This window comes from Phascolarctos cinereus, unplaced genomic scaffold (genome assembly GCF_003287225.1).
Source record: "Phascolarctos cinereus isolate Bilbo 61053 unplaced genomic scaffold, phaCin_HiC Scaffold_4;HRSCAF=312, whole genome shotgun sequence".
NCBI classification, from domain to species: domain Eukaryota; kingdom Metazoa; phylum Chordata; class Mammalia; order Diprotodontia; family Phascolarctidae; genus Phascolarctos; species Phascolarctos cinereus.
The window spans coordinates 629136770-629158346 of NW_027555847.1; positions in this window are offsets into that span (position 1 = coordinate 629136770).

A 21577-nucleotide genomic window follows, 5' to 3' on the forward strand; every position below is an offset into this window, starting at 1 on the left:
CCATCTCATTCTAAAGGAAGCTCAGACTCATTGATGTAGCTCAGCTGATTCTGTGGTTGATATATAGTACTACCTCAGCCTGAGGGGGGAAAATCCTTTTATAAGACCCCCAAAGTGGTTATTCAGCCTTTTTTTAAAGACCTACAATGAGAGTGAAGCCACCATCTCCAAAGGCAACACGCTTCCCTTCTGGATAGTTCTGGTTGCTAGGAACTTTTGTCTTACAATAAACCTAAATACAATAAGCCTTAGTTCCCACCCATCACCACTAGTTTTACTCTCTGTGATTAAGAAAAATAAATCTCTCTCTTCCATATGTGAGTCCTAAAATAAGGGCTCTTAATCCAGAGTCCATGAACATAAAAAAAAAGTTGATATATATATTTCAATACTATTGGTTTCCTTACAATCCTACATATTTTATTTTGTGCATATAAAAACATTATTCAGAGAGGGTGTCTATAGGCTTCATCAGACTTCCAAAAGCATTCATAACAGAAGCAGAGTTAGGAATCTTTGCCCTACATTTCATCTTTTTTAAGCAAAACATTTTTGGTTATTCAATCAGTCTTTTTACAACATATTGTGTAGTTCTCTCACCATAATGGTCATCCACTTCTAGATGTGCTTGAGTTTTTCTCTGTCTTTCTTAAAGTGGATGCCCAGAACTGAACACAATATTTCAGGTGCAGTCTGACTCAAGCATAGTATAGCAGGACTATTATCTCTCTTTTCCTGGACACTAATTGCTCTCTCCATCAACCCAGCACAGCATAAACTTTAAAAATATATATTTTTATTTATTTCATTAAATATTTCCCAGTTACATTAAAAAAATTCACATTCATTTAAAAAAAAATTAAGTTCCAAGTTCTCTCTCTTCTTTCTTCTCCTCCTCCACCCCTTGATAAGGCAATGAGATATTGATCATACCTGTAAAATTAGGCAAAACATCTTTTCACATGAGCGATATTGCAAAAGAAAACATATACAAAAACACAAGAAACATAAAGGAAGTGAAAAAAGTAACAATTTTTTTTTGACAGATATGTCACACTGCTGGCTCATATGGAGCTTGCAGTCTCCTAAAATTCCCTGATTTTTTCCCCAAAGGAGTGGTTTTCTAGCCACATCTTCTTTCTCCTAGTAGCTAACATTGAGACTTTCCCCTAACTTGATCTGACTTTTTTCATCTTTGAAATATCTAAGTTTATCTCAAAGATTCCTTGGACTTCTGATATTCCATACCTGATCATACTTTTTAGTGGTAACATTCTACTTTCTGACATTCTATAGTCTAAAGTCTTTTCAAGTTCTGGTCTTCTATGGTCTATTTTCTGACTTTCTGTGTTCTTTCATCAGTGATAACAACTGATTTTTAAGTAATATGCTTGTAATTTCATTAGAAACTCTCAAAGAGTAGATACTGCAGGAATTATCATCCCCACTTTAGAGATGGCAACAATGAGGTTCATAGAGGCTATGACTTGGATCAAGGTCATACAGCTAATAAGTGTGGAAGGCAAGTTTGGAAGTAAGGTTTTTCTGACCTTAGTCTAGTATGCTACACAGTATTATTATTATTAACCTCAGTATTATTAAATTATTTCATTATCCTTAATATTTTATCATGATAATTTATTATTAATATAATATCATTAATGTTGCTGTGTACCATTAACGATAACATAAATTAACTTTCTGTTATATCTATAACCTATTCTAGTCCTTTCTACTCTGAAATTTATGAATCTGTTCAGGACTGACATTTTGTGCTCTTTCATGTTTTTCCTTCACATTGGGGTCTGCTGGACCACTGCAGCTAATGATTGAAATAAAGGCAGCATTATGTAGTGGGTGAAGCACTGAGTTTGAGGTCAGAAGATCCAAGTTTCACACCTGGCTTGGCAACTTCTTGTGAAAACTTTGTTAATTGACCAAGCTTCTCTGAGCCTTAATTTTTTTTTAATCTGTAAAACAACGGGTTGGGGCAAAGTATCTCTTATTGCCTCTTGCATCTGTAAAGCCTTTATAGAATGGGAAGAGGGAAGAAACTGGCAAATTTCCCTTAACTGCTATATATCTCAAATGGGGGAATGATAAACAATATGCCTTTTGCTTTATGTTATGTGAGCCACTTCTCATAACAAAGACTAAAAAAAAGCAGTTGAACTAACACAACTAACGTATCCACCATATCTGATGGTTTTTGTGCTATTCCACACATCGGACCTCTCCATGTGCAAAGAAGGGAGAAAGATGCATTTTTCTAACTCTTTTCAGGGTACAAGTTCAAATGACCAAGCTTATAATCATACAGAATTTTGTTTCATTTATTGTATTTTTCATTTAGATTGTTGCAGCCATCCTGTATAAATTGTAAGTTCCCGGAAGGCAGGGAATGTCTTATGCCTCTTTTTATATTCCCAGCATTTAGCACAATGCCTCACATAGAGCAGACACTTAATAAATGTTTAGCAATTGATTCAGGAAGCAAGGTGGCTCAATGAATAGAATATTGCCTAGAGTCAGAAAGACCTGAGTTCAAATCTGACCTGAAATGCTTATTAGCTGTGTGACTCTGAGTAGGTCACTTAATTTCTGTTTGTTTTAATCCATTGAAGAAGGAAATGGCAAACCACTCTACTGTTTTTGCTAAAAAAAAAAAAAAAGAAAAAACCCAAAACATCATAATGAAGTCACAAAGAATCAGATAAGACTGAAAAACAAATGAACAATGATTGATTGATATTGTTTTCCCTCCTACTTACTGCTTACAGCAACAGTTCATACAAGCCTCCCCAAGTTTCTCTAAATTATTTACACTTCTTGCCTTATGCTACAGTACAATTCATTTACATTTTTATTACAACTTGTTTAGCCATTATGGACATTGACTTTGAGAAATGATAAATGACAATTTTTAATGATAAAATTTAATGATAAAAATGGATTATTTTTGTCTTAAACATTGAAAATTTTCTGCTCTGTTTTTTGTTCTTCTTCATCTCTTTTGTTTTAAGGTCTGCTCTGGAAGATTTCAATGCCCCCCAAAAAGTATAAATTCAGGGAGATCAACATATGGAACTGAGCTTTAGGAAAGCTTTAGCAAGTGCTACCTAGGCTGAGGTGTTTTTAAATGTGCCTGATTAGCATCATATCACATATGTAAGGAAGTGGAGGCTGGGGGGAGGGTTAAGTGTCTGACATCTGCTCTTTTCTCTGTCAACATGAGCACTTTTGCTAAATAGTTTGTCTTATACCAACCATCCCTGTCATTCATGCATTCACTGGATCACCAAATTCAAGAATCAGAGGATTTTAGAGATGGAGAGGACTCCATCTACTCCAACCTAAGCACAATAGAATCATTACCAAAACATTCCTGACAAGTAGTCATCTAGGCTTTGTTTGAACTCCACCAAGGTGGGGGAAGCCCAGCACGTCTCAAAGTAATCTATTCCATTTTTGGACCACTGTAATTGGTAGAGAGATTTTTATTTTATCAACCTCAAATCTATATTTACCTTTTTGCAACTCCTATCCCTAGTTCATCCCTCCAGGACCAAACAGTGTGAATCTAATTTCTGTTCTCTGTGACAGCCCTTAAATATTTGAAGACAGCTCTCATGTCACTCCTGAATCTTTTCTTCTCCAAATCAGACTACCTTATTTCTTTCTAGCTCTATGTCTGTAACCTAGACCCAAAGCCCATTACCATCCTGATTACCCCTCCTTTGGATGTTTCCTAGCTTATCAATACCCTTCTTAAATTGTTTTGGCCCTAACTGAACAATATGTTCCAAAATGCGGTCAGACCAGGATAGAATATTGATGCACAATCAACTTACTCCTGGAAGGTAGTATGGCTCTCTTAATACATTCTGGTCAAGCTTTTATTCTATGCTAACTTTGATGGGTGCTAGGTGAGATACCAAGTTTATATGCAGATTATAATATTAATAACAGTTATAATTCTATAGTTCCTTAAGCATTCCCAAAAATATTAATGTAGCTTATAAAGGGATAAACACACATAGTTACAATATGCATTACATGAGAAGGACATTAGAGAAATACAAACTCCTCTATAAGGTTCATGGGATAACTCAATTGAAAATGATAAAGATAAAGGTCTCATATCTAAATATACATAAAGAACTTTGTCAAATCTATAAGAATACAAGTCATTCCCCAACTGATAAATGGTCAAAGGATATGAGCAGGCAGTTTTTTGATGAAGAAATTAAAACAATTATAGCCATATGAAAAAGAATGCCTTAAATCACTATTGGTTAGAGAAATGCAAATTAAAACAACCTTGAGACATCATTTTACACCTACCAGATTGGCTAAAATTATAGAAGGGTAAAGTGACAAATATTGGAGGGGATGTGGAAAAAATCGGGACAGTAATTCATTGTTGTTGGAATTGTGAACCAATCCAACTATTTTGGAGAGCAATCTGGAATTATGCCTAAAGAGCTTATACCCTTTGACCCAGCAGTACTACTACTACTTGGTCTATTTTCAAAGATAATTAAGGGAAAAGTAAAAGCAAAAACAAACAAACAAAAAACAACTATATAGTCCAGAATGTTTATAGCATCAAAGAACTGGAAATTGAGGAGATGTCCATCAATTGAAGAATGGCTGAACACATTGTTGTATGTGATTGTGATGAAATACCACTGTGCTGTAAGAAATTGTGAGTTCAATAATTTAAAATGGGGAAAGACTTGCATGAAATAATGAAGAGTGAAATAAGTAGAAACAAGAGAACAATGTATACAGTAACAACAACATTGTTTTAAGAATGACTTTGAATGACTATTATAAATACCCAAATTAGCTATAAAGGATATATGAAAAAGGACACCATCTGCATCCAGAGAAATAATTGATAAATAGAAGTATGTATAGAATAATTTCATGTGTGTGTGTGTGTGTGTGTGTGTGTGTGTGTGTGTGTGTGTGTGTGTGTAATGGCAGCCATTTATGATGGGGAGGAAGAAATTTACATGATAATTTTATTGTGTATTTGAAAGGAATAGCAAGGCATAGTAGATTTGCAGTTTCATGTGCAATCATCTTTTTTATTGTACTATGTTATGAAAATGCTTGTTTTATTCCGTAAATTAAAGTAAAGTAAAAAAAGAAAAAGATAGAGAAGAGGATATTCCAAGCATTTGGATGGAAGTAAACAAAGGCAGAGAGACAGAGAAGGACAAGAAAGGATAGGATAGTTTTAGGGTAAGTCAGTTTGGCTGTAATATTGAATTCATAATGGAAAGATTCAACCAAAAGCATTCTTGGCTTTGGGACACTTTTCCAAGTGGTTAGAGCACAGTTCCAACAGGAACAAAATTCATCAAGGCTCTCATATCCTGGAAGGCCATCTAATCCAGAATAATATTATTTCAGAGGTCATTGAGTCTAATTACCTTACTTTACTGATGTGAAGTCCTAAGGGCTAAAGAGAGGAGCAGCTTATCCAAGGACATACAATCAATTGGTCAATTAAATATTTGTTAGATTCTCATATGTTCTAGGTACTCTGTTAAGTCCTGGGGAAACATATATGAAAAAAAAGTGCCTGCCCTCAAGGAACTTGCCATCTAATGGAGAAAATAACATAGAAGAGAAAGCTAAAAATTGGGATGGAGGAGAAAGGTAAAATAGAAGATACTAATACCACCCACAATACACTTATAATTTGTTGTGGTTGTTGTTCAGTCATGTCAGACTCTTTGTGACCCTGTGGACCATAGTACAGTAATGCTAAATAATGGGAATGAGGGAAATTGGGATCCATAATTTCATCAATAGAGGGAGCTTGTGATGAGAACACTCTCTCTACTAAAGGAAATCTGCAAATATTTTGCAGCTTGTAGTTTTAGAGACCTGTCTAAGTAAGTGACCTGTCCAAGGTAGTAAATAACTTGGGATTTGACCTTGGGTCTTCTTGTTTCAGTTTCTGTGATCTTTCTATTACAAAATAGACTCTTTGTCTGTTTCTGTCTCTCTGACTCTGTCTCTGTCTCTGTCTCTCTATGTGTCTTCCGATCTCTCTCACAAGATTTTCAATCTTCTGAAAACAATTCCTAAGTCTTAAAACTCTAGACAAATGTGATTTATCATTATTGTTACTGAATCCATTTTCATTTTCAGAGAAAAATTCACACTGTCTGAAAAGAGTCATCAGGGTTTAGCAAAAAATAATTCTGGACTTATAGTCATGGAACCTGAAGTCCATGTTTGGTTTTGCTGTTTACTAGTTGTGTGACTTTAGGCAAGGCATTTCTCTTCTATAAGATTCATTTCTTTACCTACAAATGAGGGTTTGAACTAGGTGATGTCTAAGGTCTCTCATAACTCTAAATCCTACGATCCTGTAAGACGAACTGTAAAAACAAATCAATCTGCACTACAGAAATAGATCTTCTGGTAAGATGTAATCATTAGAGTATAGGAGTAGACTGATGGGATACATGGAGGGATTTGTCCTTTGCTCTGCTAAATACTTTCCCATCCAAGGTAAAAAACGCATGATCTCTTCCAGAGGGAGCCCAGCTAGCTGCAGAGGCGTACTCACACTGATCATTTAGATTTCAGGACCACAGATTTAGTCAACCTCCTCATTTTTATAAATAAGCAACTGAAGCCCAGAGATATTGTGATGCTCAGGATCATATAACCATTAAGTGCCAGGGATGAGATTCTAACTCAGATCTTCTTGATTCCAAATCTAGTGTTCTATCAGCTAAATCACCCTCCCTTTAAGGGTAGCATCTCATTTGGGGGTGGGAAGACCACCAACTAGGAGTCCTCCTTTCATTTATTTATGAGGCAATAAGTATCTATTTACCACACATCATTAATATGTAATTTCTTCTCTGGTCTTTCTTTTTTGTGTAGAGTTCATTTTTGATTCCTCAAGAGAACTGTTCAATGCAACCAGAGGACACAAGTACTGCTGAGACAATAGCAGAGGTTTCCAAAAATCAGTGAAGTAAGGCAGATCTCCTGAAAGGCTGAATATGAGAAGGCAGAGACATGTCAAACAGAATAAGCACTGGCCTGGGATTGGTAGATGCTGAGTTTTACATCTAGCTTCACTTTTGACTAGCTGTGCAGTACTGAACAAATCCCTTCTAATCTTAGGATCATAGAACAAGACATTATAGGCCACCTCTGCCCTCATTTTGTAGATGAAGAAACTGAGGATGAGACAGGGTAAGTCATTTTCCAGGATCATGCAAAAAATTTCTGGGGCAGGATTTGAGTTCACATCATTCAGACATGGAACATATTGCTCTGTCTACTGTATCATTTTGCTGGATCAGAACTATTTCTAGCTTTATTTCTAGTTGGACTTGGGTGACTTAAACTACCTAGGCCTCAGTTTCCTCTTCTGTAAAATGAGAAGTTTGTAGTAGATGGCCTTTAAAGTCCCTTTCATCCCTAGATCTTTGAATCTGTATCTTACCATGTATATAGCAGAAGTGTCAAAAACACAATCCATGGGCAGTCCACAAAATTCCCCAGTGCAGCCTGGACTACATTAAAATGTATTTGGGAAATGTTTAACAAAATAAATAAAATACAATAAAACAGAGATCATGTTAATTTGTGGCTTTCCACGTCAATGTTTGGTCCACAGTGATCCATTTCTATTTGAGTTTGATCCCAGTGATGTTCAGTGTGGCATCCAGAGGTAAAGAGGACTTCAGAAATCTTTTCATTTAGTTCCCTCATCTTATTGATGAAGAAACCCTGGCCCAGTGAGATGATCGTTCAAGGTCATGCAGTCATTTACCTGAAGAGCTGGGATTAGTACCTCAATCTCCTGACTTCCTGTCCAGCATTTTTTGTAGTATTGTCTGCATAATGGCTCTTCCAGCTCCAACATTCTGTAATTCGATGATTGATGTTGTAACCTAAGGATTGGAGACTTGGCCTTAGCCACCCCTGAAGGACTGTTTGAAAACTTTGCCAGAGCAGTTCCTTTTGCCAAGGCAGTAAAAAGGCCTATGTTACTTTATTTTATTTCATCTTGCTTTATTTTATTTTATTATTTTTTTTTTGCCAAGATTTCAGTTATTCCTGCTGATACCATCCTCAGCATGGTTTTGGGTCCCAATGGAATTTTTGAGTGCAGAGCTTATCCCTCTACAGAATTATCTGCCTCCTGAAAGATAAATATAATTACACTGGCCATTGGTGTTGTTCAAGGGGCTTATCTTAAGCAGCAGAGCAAAGTTATCTGTGTGTAAGTTAAGCAAATAAGGAAAAACCTTTCTTTTCTGACTTTGTTTTGTGGGGTCATTTTAATGCTTTAGGGAGACAAAGGGGTTCTCATGACCCTGAAACTGTAACACTGGTGATAAAGAGAAATGGGAAAAAACTGGTTTAGGGAAAGTCAGGGCTCCTCTCCTTGCAAACAGTAGAGAAACTTCTTTGTGCTACTGACACCAAACTAACAGACCCTTCAAGTTTCTTAGGCCATGGTCTCTCTGATTTTCAGACACAGCTATTGTAGCTGTGGTCAAAAACTGTCTCAGTTGGCCATCGAAAAACATAAGATTTTTAAACTAAGAAGGGACTTCAGAGTTGACCTAGTTCCAACTTCTCATTTTACAGTTGAAAAAATGAGGTGATTATTTAGATTTTAGATCAATCAAACACCAAACATTTCTTTGCTACTGAATGCCAGGCATTGTGCTGGGCAGTAGAGATTGAAGCACAAAAATGAAATGATCCCTCCTTTTAAGGAGTTGGCATTCTAATCAAGGAAGAAAACAATGACATTTTTAAGACTATTTAACATACAGATACAGTGAATACATACAAATAAATATAAGGTCATTTTGGAGAGAGGGTACTAGCAACTGGGAGGGTGAATCAGGGATGGTGAGGGATGATGGAATCTCACATATCATGAAGAGAGAAAAGACTAGTTTGGCTATTCACAAAATGTGGGAAAGGGAATAATGACCAATGGGTCTGGGAAGATAGGTTGGGGCCAGCATGGGTTGGGCCTTAAAAGCTAAACAGAAGAGTTTATATTTTATTCTATAAGAAATAATGAACTCCAGGAATTAATTGAGTGGGGAAGAGGGTAGGGGGTTGACATAAGATTTGTTCTTAAGAAGAATTACTTTGGCAGCAATATATGGGAAGAACTGGAGTGGTTAGATATTTGAAGCAGTAAAAACAAATAGGAAGCTGTTGCAATAGTATAGGTTAGAGGAAATGAGAGCCTGAATGAAGATAGTAGTTGTACGAGTGCATAATAAAAGAGCTCAGACACAATTTCTATTGTAGAGATAGAACTGGTAACATTTGAAGGAGACGGAGAAGTTGAGCATGATGCTTAGGTTATGAACCTATAAGACTGGAAGGAGATGGCAGTGCCATTTATAGAAGAAACAGGGAAGTTTGGAAAAAGGGAGAGCTTGAGGGGAAAGCCAGTAATTTCAATTCTGGGCATAATGAGTTTGAGATGTCTGTAGGATGTCCAATTTAATGTGTGCAGTAGGAAAATTGAAAATTTTAGACTAAGGCTCAGGGGAGAATCTGGAGACATACACACACACACACATACACATATATACATATATGTGTGTGTATATGTATATGTATGTGTATATATATATGTATATCTATATATATATATAGATATAAGTAGATAGGTAGATAGATAGATAGACAGACAGGCAGACAGACAGATAGATAGATAGGATAGGTTGTGGTTGTTTGGTTTGTCCTTCATTCTCGAAGACAACCATGACATCAAGGAGATGATGAAATGACTTCAATAGCTCTGTGTAAAGTCACCAATCTCACTTTCTCCTCTAGATCCATCTGGGTCCAGTGGCCAGATATTCATCAGGATCACTGGAGATGGTCCAGGATGCAGTGGGGAGACCTTGGCACTTTTAAGCTAAGGTCTTTTCAAGTTCTCACTCTGAGTGAGGCAATACCGATTCAGTGAATAGGCCTCTTTAAGAAGTGAGTCAAGGGGTAGCCCCTTTTATAAAAAACTGGGAGGGGAAGACCCTCAGGGTTGCTGGCCAAAAGAGAAACAGTTACTATTTACATTCACTCTGAGCCAAGAGGGCCCCAAAATAGCTGTTAAGTGGTGCTTGGGCAGGGACCTATTGTTGTCCAATCCAAGAGATCCAGAGTGAATTTGGTTTAAGGCTTGGTCTTTGAGAAAGAAATCTAGCCAGTAAACCCCTAGTTAACTAGGTAGCTTTTGGCCATCAAAATTTACCTTCCTTTGGGAAGAACACCCTCAGGTAAGGGCATGATATAAGAAGAGAGAAGAAGAGAGGAGAGGAGAGAAGAGGAGAAGATGAGCTAAGTTGCACAACTGGAACTAGAAAGCTGCGTCCCCATTCAGGCAGCTTGGACTACTCACAGGTTGTGGTTGATGAATATCTAAGGACAGATAGATAGATAGATAGATAGATAGATAGATAGATAGATAGATAGATGATAGACAGATAGGTAGGTTGGTAGATAGGTAGGTCTGTGATTCATCTACAAAGTGATGATAGGTAAACAAATGGCAGCTGATAGGTAAACAAAAGCAGCTAAAACTAGGTTGTAGAGGGAGAAATGAAGAGGACACAAGACAGAACCTTGGAGTATATCCTTGTTTAGTGGCATGATATTGATGTTGAACCAGCAAAGGAGATAGAGAAGGAGTGGTCAGATGGCTAAGAAAAAAAAAACAATAGAAAGTGATATGAAAACCCAGAGAGGAGAGAGTATCCCAGAGGAGAAGGTTGTCAGTAGGATCAAATGCAACATGAGGTATTGCAAGAAGGATGAAGACTGAGAAGTGAAAATCACATTTGGCAATCAAGAGATCGTTGGCAATTTTTGAGAGAGAAACTGCAGTTGAATAATGAAGGAAGAAGGCAGAAGGTGAAGGGTTGAGAAGTGAGAGAAGAGGAAGTAATGTCAGTGAGTATAAGCAGCTTTTTTCAGGGAGTTTAGATGAGAAAAGGAGGAGAGGACAATAGCTTGAGTAAATAATAGGTTCTAGTGAAAGGTTTGCTTTTTTCAGTTTTTGTTGAAAGATGGATGAGACTTAGGAATGCATAAAGGCAGCAGATAGAAAGAAACTGAAGATTAGAGAGAAAGGATAATGGACATTGCAATCTGCTGGTAAAGACAGGATGGGATGGGATTAAGTGCATATGTCAGAGGGGTCAGCCTTGGCATAATATTTCTTTATCAGAGACTGAGGCAAAGGAAGAGAGAAGGGAAGATGATGTCATGAGGTTTTGAGATGAAAAGAATGGGAAAAGAGGGATCTCATGTCAAGTGGCTTCATTTATTCCACTAATGTGGTTCTTGGCTGAGAAAGAGAGAGAGAGAGAGAGAGAGAGAGAGAGAGAGAGAGAGAGAGAGAGAGAGAGAGAGAGAGAGAGAGAGAGAGAGAAGGCATGGAGGTACAAGAGGCTTAAGGAGGGATGAGAACTGAGGTCTAGCATAGAAATAGTTGTGGTGGAGTGAAAAAAAAAAGCACCAGATTTGTAGTCACAGTACCTACAGTTGAATCCTGACTCTGTTACTTATGAGTGGATGACCCTGGACAAGTCATTTTTATTCTCTGAGTCTCATTATGTTTGTGCATGAAAGAAAGATCCTAGTACTTATGTAATATTCCTTAAAGAGTCATTTTAAGGAAAGCATTCTTAAAGCACTATAAAATGTTAGCTAATACTGTCAGAGTAATCTCCCTCCAATGGAGGTCAGAAGTCCTCCATTCTTTTAGTACTCTATGGCTTCTGTCAACATATTTGCCAAATCCTTGAGGAAAGATGTTTCCCAAAGTCAAGAGAATGTTTTCTGGTCCTTTGGATACCCTGAAGGTACCAGTGCAATTCCTAGATTGGCTATCTATTTATTTTCTTCCATTCTAGTTCCACTTCCTGCTTTGGTTGTAAACATACTTGTTTACTTTATAGTGGTTATTCATTCCAGTTTTTTTGCTCTGGTTATCATGGGCAAAAATGAGATTGACTTTCCTATATCCAGAAATCATTGTTTGTGAATGGTAGAATAGGCTGGTGTGACAACTCCCATTCCATACTAATGGTGTACCCTACTGAGTTTTAGACCAGGACCTTGATGGATGTCCTAAGTAGAGAGGTAAGTGGTCAGATTTAGCTCCTTCTCCCTTCCCACCTACTGGACCAGAGAGAAGGAAAAAATAGTCAAGAGATTGATTTTTCTCTTTTCTTCGATCTTCTCCCAGACCTCCTCTTCTTTCTGTTTCTGTGATCCACAGAAATAATGAATATCTATAAGAATAGCTACATGGGTGTTAGGAGCTTACTTCATCTCTAAATTGGTGAGTGTGAGGGTCTAATAGGTTTTCTTCTTGCCTAGAGCTTTCTGGCCTCTTAGCCAGAAGTGTGATAGAAAAGGACTTTTCTTTGTTTTTCGAGGCCATGGGGCAATTTTTTTTAATTGCTTGTGATAGCTTTTTCTATCTCTCCCCTTTGGACTCAGGGAGGGGAAATAGCTAGTTATCAAAGTGATTACAGAGGAATGTAGGTGGAACTACTATAACCTGCTATGAAATTAGGAAACCTTTTGGCTACCTGAAATGGAGTCTCAAATTGGCAAATGGAATTATGAGTTCAGTTTAGAGAACTCCAAATCAGTAAGGTGTCATTGTGGGAGAAAGCTTTACTCCTTATAAAGGGGATATGTGCTCTAATCTATAGGGGGTGAATATGAGTCTAGGTGAACTGAAACTGGAGAATGTTCAGTATATTAGCTTAAAAATTAAAACTTCCTACTTTGGGAGTAGGAAGGGTGGTTTGTTTTTTTTTATTTTCATTACTTTGTCCTGTTGCATTATTTCTGAATTTGCATACTATTTTTTCTTTTGTAAACAAACTTTAGAAAACACATTTTGGTTATCTGAAGTATGTAGTATATGGCATAAGGTAAAGAGGAAAGCAAGAGTGGGAACTGAGCACCAACATATAGTTGTAGCTGTAGCAAGAAGGCAGGTAATTAAGGAACTGATCTTTGAACCCAAGGTGAAGAGCCCATATAAAGATCTGAAAGTCAGGAAACTCATTGCCTTAAGTTGTAGTTTGAATGATCAGCAAAAGATTAGGAAAAGTAACAAGTGAAAGAGGTTCAAGATCCTGGATTTGTGCCAAGAAGAGGAATTGCTTTCCCAGAAAGATGACTCAATTATCAGAGTTGGATCCTCCAGATAAGGTCCCAACCTGCACTTTGGTAGCAATAGAGTTTGGTAGCAATCAAGAAAATAGAATCCAATCCAATCAGCAACTATTGAGGTATTACGGTGCACCTGTAAACATCAGAAAGTGGTGCACATATGGGCAGTCAGGTTTCTAGTAAGAAGTAGGGTCAGCCCCTATCCAATCATCATGCTGTTAAATTATCTTTTATTTCTCTGTGGATTTATGCTTGAGAAGCACTGAATTTCCCATGATAAGTAGTTACTCAAGTCTCATCTTGGTTTTTTATGCGTGTTTCTCAGGATGAGAACTTCACTAACTATGGATGAAAGATGAAGAATTCAGCTTTTCCCTATTTCCCAGGAGGCCTTTTACTTAGCATAGAGATTGTTTGGAAGTCCTAGGGCAGGGGTTAACTTTTTATTAGAATAATATTTTAAATTCACAACATAAATTTATAGGATCATAAAGGAAACCAATTATTTTGAAATAATTATCTACATGTTAAGATCTCACAATATATGTGTATATTTTATTTGTATGTGTATATATTACAATGCATACATGTATTAATATATCCATGTATGTGTGAAACAATATGTGTGTATAGATATAACTATGTATTTTAAAATATAAAATTAAAAATATGTCCCCAAATACAACTACATATAGGTAAACATATATTTAACTACTTCTCTGTATAGATATCTGTCTCTAAAATCTCTCTCTTTATATATATATATATATATATATATATATATATATATATCCTTTGTAACCTGATAAATTATGCATTTATTGTAACACATATTACATTATGCACATACATATATTGTGATACATAAACATACAGATAACTATTTCAATTAATTGGTTTCCTTTGTAATCCTATGAATTTCTGTTGCAAGTTTAAAATATTCTGAGAAGATATATACACACATATGTGAATACACACATAAACATATATGTGTATATATACACATACACATACACACACACACACACACACACACACACACACACACACACACACACATATATATATATATATATATGGAGATACAGAGGCAGAGCCAGAGAGAGAGAGTTTCACCATTAGATTTTTTTGATTTAGTGAATAATTAAATTTTTATTTTCTATTTCAACTGGTGACTCCTGAATTGTTGTCTTCTCATTTCAATCATAGAATGATAAAGCTAGAAAGTGCTTTAGTAGGTCAGTCAGTGCAATTTCCTACTCCAGGTTAGAATACATTTCATAATGCCCTTTGGAATCAGCTGTTCATCTTCTTGAACATTTCTAGTGATGATTCTCATGATTCCCTAAGACTGAACTTCTATTTTTGTACAGGTCTAGCTTATAAACCATTCCCACCCCCCTTATGTTCTGACCAAATCCACCTTTCTGAAATTGTACCCATTGCTCCACTTTTTTGCCACTGAGAGCCTAGCATAACAAGTCTAATCTCTACCTTTTCTACTTAACAACCATTTATTTAAAGGTTTGTCAACAGATATTTTATCTACCCTGTCTTCTACAGGCTAAATATTGCCAGTTTTTTTTTTAACTGATCCTCACAATGGTTTGAATTCCTTCTCATCCCAATTGCTTTCCTCTTCAATATAGTCCATTTTATTTAGTTTGGATCAATGAATTTCAAAAGAGCCTTGGCTCCTTTGAAATTCATTGATCCAAAGTAAACAAAATATTTCTAATATGGGCTCACTCCAATATTTCCATGTTGAAACTGCAGCATGGGTCTAGAATATTTGTTACAGTTTGATGCCAGCCCACTGACCCTGGATACACAATATAGGGAAACAAGTGAACATAGCTTGATTTCATTGACAAGCATGTAAGTGATTTGTGAGAGCAAGGATTGTGCCTTTTTTTTGTATCTCCAGCACTTAGTACAGAACCTGATGCATAGTAGGTGCTTAATAAATGTTTATTTACTGACTTATTTGTTTCTTGAGTTATTAATTCCAAAGCAAGTTGTAGAGTTTGCTGCTCAAAGACATACAACTAACTGCTTTTCGGTTTTTTTTCCCTTGAAAACCAAGATCTGAATATTCTCTTTGCTAATTAGAGCACCTGTGAACATTTTTACTGCTATCCACCTTCACGAATATCTCAGTTCTTATTTTCTGTTTGTTATTTGACCCAGGGGAAATCATTTCATCTCTCTAGTTTTCAATTTCCCCATCTATGCAATTAAGGAGTTTCAAATCCTCTTCTAGCTTTAAGATTCTATTATTCTATGACCCACAGACAAAGCTGATGGGATGGTGGTGGTGGTGGGTTACTTGAAATGGCTCCTCTTTAAGTTGGTTCCTATTCCCTAACTTTCAGCAACATCAAGAATCTGCCAATTCAGGAAAGGTGGGGAGAATTCACGAGGGTGGGGAGAAAGCTTTTCTCACTCATAGCTGACGAAGCAATTATTCCATTTTATGTAGGGGCTCGTAAACATGTGGGCTGGTGATTCACTTCTTTTGTCTTTTACAAGAATACATGAATGTGTTTTATGTAATAATAATTATAGTTCACATTTGTATTGTTTTGAGGTTATGAAGCACTTTACATACATTATCTCATTTGAGTCTTGTGAGCTAAGCTGGGCAGATATCAGTATCTCCATTTTATAAATACAGAAATTCAGCTTCAGAAAGACATGGCATGTTCAAGGTAAAACAGATATTGAATGGTGGGATCGTCACTTATGTGGAGATCTAGTTTTGGAAGAGACTTCAGAAGTCAACTACTCTAACAGCCTCTACCCTTTCCCCCCTTTTCACATGATGAAATGCAAACTCAGAGAGTTTAAGTGGCTTAATCAAGATAACAGAAGGGGCAGATGTCTGTTTTCACATATATCAAATTGGGATAATAATGCCTAAAGTTGTTACCTCTTAGGATTGTTTTGAGAATCATGGATTTAGATCAGATTTAGGCCATAGATTTAGATCTAGAAGGGACCTTTAAGGACATCCTTATTTCAGAGATGAAGCAATGTTCTCACTTTGAGTGAGTTAATGCCTATTCATTGAATAGACCATTTTAATAAAAAAAAAATCAAACTGAGAGGAGAAGACCCTCAGAGTTGCTGGCCAAAAGAGAAATGATTACTATTTACATTCACTTTGAGCCAGGAGGGCCCCAAAATAGCCATCAGGTGGTGCTTGGACAGGGACCTAGTGTTGTCCAATCTATGAGTTCCAGAGTGAATTGGGTTTAAGGCTTTGTCTTTGAGAAAAAACATCTAGCCAGTAAACCCTAGAGAGGAGAAGAAGGAGAAGAAGAGGGAATGGCAAGCTGAGTTACCCAACTGGCCAGCTGGGTCCCTATTCAGGAAGCTCAGTCTACTCACAGGTTGTGTTTGTCCTTCAAAGGACCATGACGTCAGGAAGGTGATGATATGACTGGCTACTGGACCCAGATGGCTGTGGAGGCAAAAGTGAGGCTGGTGACATTGCACAGCCCTCTCTTACTCAAAGTCAATTGCAAGTCATATCACTTCCCTGATGTCATGGTCCTCTTTGAGAACAAAGGACAAATGCAATCAGTGAGTAATCTGAGCTGCTTGAATAGGGACCCAGCCGGCCAGTTCCAGTTGGGTAACTCAGCTTGTAGTCCTCTCTCCCTCTCCCTTTGCCTCTTGCTTTCCTTCTCTTTCTCCTTCTCCTCTCTGGTGTTTGATAGCTAGATTTCTTTCTCAAAGACCAAGCCTTAAACCCAATTTACTCTGGAGCTCATAGATTGGACAACAATAGGTCTCTGCCCAAGCCCCACTCAATGGCTATTTTTTGGGCCTTTCTAGCTCAAAGTGAATGTAAATAGTAACTGTTTCTCTTTTGGCCAGCAACCTTGAGGGTCTTCCCCTCCCAGTTTGATTTTTTTTAATTAAAGAGGCCAACCCTTGACTCACTTCTTAAAGATGCTTATTCACTGAATACATGTTACCACACTCAAAGTGAGAATCTGAAAAGACCTTAGCTTGAAAGGGCCAGGTTTTCCCATTGCATCCTGGATCAGCTCCAGTCATCTTGATGAAAGAATATCTGGCCACTGGACCCAGATGGCTCTAGAGGCAAAACTGAGGCTGGTGACCTTGCACGCCCTCCCTCACTCAAGTCAAAGCCAATTACAAGTCATGTTATCACCTCCCTGATGCCTTGGTCTTCTTCAAGAATGAATGACAAACACAAAAACAACAACCCATGTATCTCTTCTTTATCTATCTATCTATCTATCTATCTATCTATCTATCTATCTATCTATCTATCTTTTCATCCATCTGCCTTCTATCTATCAATCATCTATCTGTCATACATAGTTTGATGGCATTCCAGACACCACTTCTCTTTGCTTCTCATTTGCAATGTATTATAACCTGCTCATACCCATCCTGTGCCTCTCCACTGACATTTGAGAGCTCATCAACTTTCACTCTTTGGAGGCCATTACATTTCATGAGCTTTATACAAAACAAAATTATTGGTAGGATATTGGTTTTAAAAAAAGAAGAGGCCTCTGTTTCAGAGATAAACTTGGTGTTATTAATAGAATTGTTAGTTTTTATTTGTTTCCCCCACTAGAATATTTATCAGTTTCTGTTGCAGAAAGATGGGCATGTTATAAAACTCTGCACTAGGCGTTTTATGGAATATCAACAACAGCAACAGAATTACAGTCTTCTTGTTTTGATTTGGTTAACACACTGGATTGAGGGACAGAGCTTACATGTCTAAAAAGATTAAAAAAAACCCCTCAACAATAATAACAACAAACCCAGCATAAATGAGTGCCTTATGAGTTGAGTATATTAACCCTGTGGGGAGAAAGTCATTGCAGTTCATCAAGGAGACTGGATAGTCATGCAGAAATCATCCACAATTCTATCATTACAGACCTCAGTAGTGAACTATTAATTTTTCTAAGGGCAATCCAATCTTCTCTCCTTCTTCCATTCAAAGAGAAGATAATATTTGTAAAAGACAGCTTAGCACAATTCCTGGTATATAGTAAGTGCTATATAGATGTTGACTCCTTCCCATCCTTCCCATTCAATTCCAGTATGAGTTCATTGTCCATTTGCAAAATTTATAAGATATGTACGTACATGTACACGTATACATACTCACATATAAATGTGTATACACATACATACATAAGTTTAAATGTGTATATGCATACATACACCTACGCATGCATGTGCATATACATACATACCCACATACACACATATTTATTGCTAAATGAGTTCTATAGGTTGTCCATATATTTGCATATCAAAATCTAGACAATCAGCATTCTTTATCTATTTGGTTTTTCCAGTGTGGATAATTAAGATATACTCTTTTGAATGATTATGAATCCCATTTCCTAATGTTTGATGTAAAAATCAAATTAGCTCCAAAAAAAAGGTGCATCTGTAAGATGTTACCACCTCTATGGAATGTCTCATCTACTTTGATTTGGTGCTGGACATCCTCCATGATAGTGATGAACAATTTTGACTAGTATATGTTCTCCTGTTCTATCCCCACTTGACATTAATAATCCAAGAGTCATCAGAAAAAGGTATTATAATCTAGGAATCTTATTTTTATATGCACAAAGGCACATAGGATCATAGTTCTAAAGCTGAAATATCCAAAAGAAAAGCCTTTCTGAAAAGTGAGATCAAAAGAAAGGAGGGGGGAGGAGGAGGAGGGAAGTAAATTGAGGAAAAGCAAAAATGAATTTGAACAGGATTTGCTCATTTAGTCCTATAGCAAGTCCATATTCAGACAATACCTAACACTTAAAAATAGCTAGTGATAATGGCCTGGCTATAAAATAGCCAGTCTTCTTGTAATACAAAGGGACCTTAATCTTTGTGATAGGTTTGAGCCTATGAATGCCCCACATGGCTGCTCTCCTGATAACTACTTTATGAGAAAATATGACTGTGACTTTCTGTCGTGTTAGACAGGAATCACTGAAGAAGGAAGTCTGGTATCACTTTGAGAGAAAAAGAAATCTTCCCTGACTTGGACTTCTGCAATCTCGCTGCTTCAGTCACTTTGAAAAACGGTAAATTGGAGGTGAGTCTGCATTCTATTGAAGTGCAGTCTAAAACAGCCAGATCAGCAGGAAAAAGCCTAATTTACAGGAATGATTCTTTGCGTCCATCCCTTGCAGCCATGTTAAAGGTGTCTGGTTGTCTGGGAGCTTGCTTTCCTAATGATCGGCCTCTGCTCACAGTAGCATCTTTCTGTTTGAGCTGGTGTTAACATTTAACAGACCCTGGATGGGTGAAGGGAGGAGTTAGGAGAAAGGGTCCCCACAGCAGCAGCTGGAGAGGAACTGGAATTTCCCCTATTGGGATTCCATGAGCCAATAATAAGAGGGTGAAGGATGCCAATTGCTTAGGGGTCTGGTAATTAAGGAGCTAACGAAGATTCTTTCCCTTTATCCTGGGGCTAAACAGAGCAACAACAATAGGATCAGGAAAATGAGTGGGAAGATACACAGATATCTTTTCTCATAAACTGAAAGAACAGAGAAGGTGCCTTCTTGGGAGTCACTTTCCAATTTTCTGAATTCCAAGAGACCCCTCCCCCCCGCCATTTAAATAATAACAATCCACATTTCAATAGTGCGGTGAATTTTACAAACTTATTACAGTCTTCTGAGGTAAGCATGCTGTTCAGTCATTTCAGTCATGTCTAACTCTTAATGTTTGGGGGTTTTTGTGGCAAAGATACTAGAGTGCCTTGCCATTTCCTTCTCCAGTTCATTTGACAGAGGAAAAGCTGAGGCAAACAGGATTAAGTGACTTGCTTAAGTCACACAGCTCAGAAATATCTGAGGCCAGATTTGAACTCATGAAGATGAGTCTTCCTGATTCCAAGCCCACTGCTCTATCCACTGTGCCACCTAGCTGTAGGTATAATCATGATTTATTACCCTGTTTTTGTACCTACAGAGAAGATAAACTAAGGAATAAACAGCTGAAATGGCCTGCCCTCAGGCACCTGTTGAGTAAATGGTGAAGCCAAAACTCAAACCCATGACTTCTGACTCTCCAAGCCTATCATTTACTCTGTCAATTATACCACTACATCTTGCAGAAAAGAATGATACTCCCTTTGGATTGGGAGTTTACCACCAGAGCTTATTTCTTAATATAAGAAATAAGGCCCTGAGAATTAGATGCATGGCATAGAGCCTCAAGATATTCACTAAATAGTTATTGAAGGATGGGAAAGTTCAGTATCAAAGGATCTTTCCAGTCTTAAAGTTGTATGACTCAGAGTCTATGAATGATTTTCCAAATGAGTTAAAATGATAATCTTTATTCACTGTAAATCTTGTTCATTTAGCCCTCTGTCATGTTCTGTGGAGAATACAAAATAGGTGAATCATAAATAGTGCCTTCCTTTAAGGAACTAAAATCCAACCTGGATATTTAGGACACATACATACGTATAAATAGATGTATATATACAAGTAATAGGTATGTTATAGAATATTAAAGTTAGAAGACGCCTTAGAGGTGACATAAGTCTACCCTTTCTAAACCATGAATCCTACTTAGAGCATCTGAGGCTATACAGGATGACCTGCTCCTCCCTTCCCCTTCCCTCTCCAATAACTGGCACTATAGCAGAATATATGATGGATTAATCCTTTAATCATGAACTAAGGGAGTGGAGAACAGATACCAACAAGGAAATTTTGCTAGTATTCTAATCAAGTATGAGCAATGGCTTTAGTGCATTTACCTTCTTTTCTGGCCTTTTCCAACTCTTTTTCAGAGACCCTGATCTGAAGATGCAAAGCAGGAGGGAAAAGAAAAAGGCTGAGGGGTAGATAATCCACACATCAGATTATGAACCTTCTAAATAAATGTTATTCATATATTTATGAAAACCTTTTGGAATTCATCTCATCCCTGTGGATACTCCTTCCATCAATGCAGATTGCAGCCCAGCTGTTAAACTGATCTTCTTAAAGCTTAGGTCCAAGCATGTTAACTACTCCCTGCCCATGCAACTCAATAAATTCCAATGATTCCTTATCACCTCCAGGATAAAATATACAACCCTCTCCTTAGCATTCAAAGCCCTTCATAAAAATGCCTCTCCCCCCCATCCCATGCAAGCCTTTCCAGTCTTCTTACACCTTACCTATAGCCTCCAAGGACTCTTTAATCCAGTGACACTAGCCTCCTTGTTTTTCCTCAAACAAGACATTTCATCTCCCAACTTCATACGTTTTCATTGGCTGACCGCTATATCTTCCTCCTCATCTCTGCCCCTGGCTTCCTTCAAATCCCACCTTCT